This window comes from Anneissia japonica, unplaced genomic scaffold (genome assembly GCF_011630105.1).
Source record: "Anneissia japonica isolate Jap-2015-1 unplaced genomic scaffold, ASM1163010v1 scaffold287868_len458714_cov195, whole genome shotgun sequence".
Classification (NCBI taxonomy): Eukaryota; Metazoa; Echinodermata; class Crinoidea; order Comatulida; family Comatulidae; genus Anneissia; species Anneissia japonica.
The window spans coordinates 403,000-408,964 of NW_022698322.1; positions in this window are offsets into that span (position 1 = coordinate 403,000).

The window sequence follows — 5,965 nt, forward strand, 5'->3', positions numbered from 1 at the left end:
CGACCAGGGCTCTGCCCCTGGACCGCGATGGGGGCCTAGGCGGCCCCCTATACCCCGGCCTATTTCAATTTACTCTCCTGTTACTTTCAAATTTCTCCTGCTACTCAAATTCTTAAATAAACCCCTGTATATATATATGTATATGTATATGTATATGTATGTGTGTGTGGGTGGGTGTGTGTGTGTGTAAAGAAGGGGAGGAAAGGTAATTGGTACTGTACAGATCATTTATTGGCATACATAGGGCTAGGTCCTAAGTACGACATGAAATTTTCCTTCCTTGTTGCGAATAAATAACCAATAGTAAAAGAAATGTTACACATGCATCACAATGATTAATAAAATTACTACTTACATAAACATTTTCATCTTGTTATAATTCTTATTTGCTGAGGGCAGAAAGGAACTTCCGGTCCCGGGACTTACTAAGATTCTTTTAGACAGACAGTACCTTTGAGGTAAGACAGGAGAACACTCGTGCACAGAAGGATGTTAGGAGAATGGACACTTGATGAACCTTTATAACCCCACATCAATGGGATGACTTATTAGGGATTTGAAGACATTGTGAAGCGGTTTGGCGCCGCGGGAACGGTTTGGTTTCCCCGGAACATCGAGGTCGGTGTTTCAACCCCTCGCTGTCTGTCATACATGCCAAGTTGTAGGCAACGGCGGTGGAAGCGGGGGTGGGGAATTGGCCCCCACCGTTTCTACTGGGGGCTCCCCCTACTTTTGTGACTGTTCCCATCACCAGTGACAAACATTACGAACGTTACATTGGCATTATTGGTATTATTATTTGCGTCTTATAAATCGACCGTGACCTATATTATTATTATACAACATAGGCCTAGATTTTTTTTTTCATTTTCAAACGAACATTAGAGGTTCCCTTTTGATTTGAGCAACCAGATGTTGATTGTCCTCTATATATACGTGCGTCTATAAAGTTGTCTTGAAACTAACCCTCGAGCATGAAGAAAAAAGGATGGAATCGCCCGCCTTGCGCGGATCCTGTAATTAGGCTTGGTGGAGGTATAGGCACACTTTATAGAGCGACGCTCTAGTTCTCTTTGAGTAAACCATGAAGGTGTAAGTGTAACTGACTAGCTTACAGTAAACTTTCAAACTAGCCTAATAGAACCACATTTAAATTCCATCTAATTTAACGAAAACAGTAAGATACTTAATTAGGCCCATTTATTAAGATAAAGGTGTCTGAAGGTTAACTACAGAATTTATAGTACACTGTAGTTAATGTGTTATAGGTTGTAAAAATTGTATTGAATAAAAAAATATTTCGAAAAAAAAATCTTTCGCATGACATTAAGAATTAGTCATTTGTGAAACAAAATGATAGGCTATTTCAAGTGTTAATATTGAACAGTGGCAGATTCAAGAGCCCAGTCAGCACAGGCCCCCAACCTATTACAGTATTTTTTTTTAAATTATTTAAAAAAAAATGGAGAAAACAGACAAAATTGTATTGCACTTTTAATCTGAAAGTGCCATTTCCGGCCATCTAGTGGTGCCATCATAATCATAATTATTTTCTTCTTACCGCAGCCACTTAGTCCACCAGAAATACGGATTTGAAGCACCAAAGTTGGACATAATTGCAACAAAACGTTTTTTTATGAATATATATAGTTAAATTTTATATCTACAACATACAAAAATTTTACCAAAATATACCCACGGGAAAGGTGTTTTTATAGCAAAGAAAACTGAACTATTTCACTGGGCTTATACGCCGTGCCTAGGATGTGTGTGCTGTGCCTTGGTTACGAAGCGCTTTAATTTTATTTGCCGCTGACGCTTTTGATTGGTTAACATACCTTCAACAGTCTGCGCGTACTCATTTACGCAACACACGTACGTACGTACGCAAGTACGCAAGTTCGTACGTACGTCACGTCTCAGAATGTAAACACGGAAATTGTTAGATATTATAACCTCTGAAATATTTAATTTGAGGGTAGATGGATCTACAACAATAATTCAATTTTAATTTTAAATACAATGATAGGTACGATTAATTGACAAATAGTGAGGCCTGCCCAGTGTGTGCCGACCCAGCTGAGACTCAGGAGCCGGAAGAAAAAGTATGTGATCTTACATCAATAGGCCCTATATAGGAATAGGCCTATTATTATATTTTCCTACCTAAAAACACCAATTAAAATTTTATAGCTAATACAATAAAACAAATTTATTTGCAAATAGTTTAAAATAATTTTTGATATTTTAAAAAGTATAATAATGACTGATAATTGATTTATTTGAAATAGGCCTACTATTACTCTCTTCATATAAAAAAAAATGTTGGAAATCACGTAAATTCAGGATTTGGTGCCGAATTACTGTATAATGCCTTGTCTTCTGGTGAATAGCATGGACGGGGGTGACAGGCGACACGTACCCCAATTATTTTAAGGGGGTGGTCCCCATCACGTTCCTAAGGAAGTCAAGAATATTCCTGGAAATTGTAGAATTGAACTGCATAAATGACCAGATTTTAACGAAAGACCACTTTACAGGCAGATAATATCTTATTTTATAACAAGATTCCGGTCGGTGTTTTCTGTCCACAAACGTCTGAATTAACTGTCATACACGAATCGAGTGCGTGCCTTTATTATACAAGTATGATAAAAAGTGTGTAAAGATAAATTGGTTTTCGGCTCATGAAGTAGATAAATCGAAGACAATTATGTTGTTATATTTCTATCGCAGCGATTCATATTAGATATACAAGACAGGTTTATTGTCAAAAAATATGAAATTAGTTTTTCTCATGGCAACAAAAGTACATAAACAACAAAAAAACATACGATCAATGATAATTAATTTTACATCATATGTACAGTATTAATTTGATCTCTATGTTTGCCGAAAATCGTTAATAAGAGATCATGAAAAATTTGTTGACGCTTTATTTTGCCTGGTGATGTGATGATGAATTTTACTACTGTATATAAAAGTGTCTTCCCATCTAGGTACTATTTTATATTTCTTTTTTACCTCAGTCCCAACCACGTAAGGCTGAAGTAGAGTTAAGTAAATGTATGATTACTGCACCTGTAGACAAAATTTGAATATATTATTTTTTTTCTCAATATTTTTTGAAATTTTAAAAAGGCCCCCACCCCCTAAATTGGCTACTGCTATCGATCGAATATCTGGATAAAGAAATCTTGTTTGTTTTTACTCAGTGTACAGCTGATTATAACTCAAAGGAAATACCGATAGCCATGACTGAATTTTACTGAATGAACTTTAATATGGTTGGCAATGGTAGTGGGGAGTGGGGTGGGGGGAGGTAGGCAGGCAAGTAAAAAATGGAAATTATAGATGGTTGATGTCCAACACTTATAATTGACAAATAAAAAGGTTAAGGAACTGAAATTTTATTAATATTTATTTGGCATATTATTATGCATGCATGACATGCGGTCTAACTGTTATACAGTTATAATAAAATCTATTTATAATATACTACCGTATTAATTGTGGGGTTGAGGTGGGTGGACACTCCATGCGCAACCCTCCCTGGGTCCTCTCTATTTCGACTTCCTGGACCCGCCATATACCGTAGTTGAGTATCGTTTCCGGGCTTGTATAAAAGGGTAATTTGTATCCATCGGGGTAAAGTGAAGGTTTCGTTCGGGGAATAAACATACCGGTATCAAATATACCCCTCATGCAATGCCGTGGCCAGGATTTTCAAACAGTGTGGGACAATATCAGGGTGGGTGGACACACTTTACGCGTAAATTTAATGTGGACCTATGTTCTTAAAAGTTGTCCCATGTTACACAAAAATATGAGAAATCTGGACCCATTTTTAAAATGTGGACCCATTCTTTGATTACCCAATAGAAAATAGTGTGGAACTGTCTCAATTAGCTGGCTACGGCATTGCCCTCATGAAAGATAATTCATTGGGTATTAGGGCCTAAATTGTTCATTGTATTTTTAATGGAGATATAATGAAAACTATAATATTCAAATTTTAAGTCTGAGAGCTGTGCAATTTCCGGCCATCTAGAGTAGACCGTGGGTTGAGGCTCCAAAATCGGCTTAGTTTACGAATTCTGTGACCCACCGATCCGCGCTACTTGGCATTCGCACAAAAATGTCAATACTATTTTATTGAAACATAATATAATTGTCGGCAATCGTAAATTTGGGGAAACTGTAACCAAAAATGAGAATTTATCTTCAAAAAAATAATGTCGTTCACGAAAGCAGTACCCAATCACAGCACACTTACCATACCTGTTAAGCATTGATGAGACGCTATTAGCCAATCACAAACGTTCTTGTAAACTCGGTAAGTAACGTAAACAATGTCGCGAGGAAAGTGACAATGTGTAGCAATTTGGACGAAAGTTCTCCGGTTTTAGTGGAATATTTCAATATGATATAAGTATACCAGCCTTTAAATAAAATGCATTGGTAATAGTTGTAAGATTTTAGAGGTAGTAAATTGCATTTCCCGTCCTGTCGACTGTCATACCGTAGTTTTTTAAGCCAAAGTCGACCGTGCTGTACTGAATGTGTATTGTATTACTTATCGAGGCCTACATATGCATAGTAGGAAGGGCAAGAAGTAATGTTCATCGACTTTGAATGAGACAGGAAATTCCTGTAAATATATAATATATTTTGATTCTATTTGGAATCGCTTTTTTTTTTTTCTATAATTAAAATTGTATAATTAAAAAATGTACATTTTAAAAGAAAACTGAGGCTGAATTACTTCAAAAAATAATTAAGAACACATTGAGGCTGATGTAAAATTTCAAATGTTTTTATTTGCATGCAATGTAAATAAATAACATTATTCAGTATTTCTTGCCATGCCTGTTGATTTTTGTTTAACTGCTTGAAGACCTTGATAATATGGACTGAATTAATGAATAAAAGTAAAGCAATTACATGATTCTAATAAGGTGAAACAAATAAATCTTTAATATACCTCAGTTCAGCCAGTTGCATCCCATCAGCACTTTCATTATCTCTCTGATCACTCACTGGGTATATACATTTAGCTACACAACAGTAAACACAAGGTTGAATGAAGTTTATGACAAAAATCTGAACTTTTATATGAATATTATTGAAACACTGTAGCATATACCTACATAGAACTGCTTTAAACATAGCTGAATATAGAGTTCAATCCAATCCACTTATAAACATGTGTTAAATATAATATTATCAATGTAGCCAACCAGCATAAACAATTTAAAAGAAACTAGAAATAATGAAAGTTTTGCTGTATTCATTATCATTTATCAGCAAGTACTGTTCTGTTATTTTCTTCTTTTCATATATTGTAAAATACAATACAATGCCATTCAAAAAGTCAATGCAAATTTTTATAAAGAAAATAAATGTGTTGTTGATAAATGTTCATACAAGGAAAAACCTTAATAATATCTGGTAATATTTCTCAACACAGTGTATGGTATGATATCATATCAAATAGATAACAACATTCATACAAACAGTATACAGTTCCAATCTGATAGGACTACATTACTGTACTTTCAATTGATTCATGCTTCTATCCATGGCCTATAATATGGCCAATTGTCACCAGATCCTTATCCCCCATGTAGTGACAAGGCTTCATCCTGATTTGCAATAGCAGCCTCAAGTAATTCCACCACTCAATGTTTCACATCTTACTAATTTCTCAATGGTTTTTGCTCTATTAAAAGTACTTAATATATTATTGTCTTTTTACAAAAAAAAATAAATGGGAGAACATGACTTCGACCAAGAAGCACTTCTTTAATTCTTGACTTCAGCTTTCAGGTGATGCGGAATGAGCATTTGCTTTGGCTGTGGTTCATCAACTTCCATTCACTTGATTCTGTGGTCTGTGAAAATTAATTAAACAAACTAATTCAAAGAGCTTATCAATGCTACTGTGATGGTTTTAATGATCAAA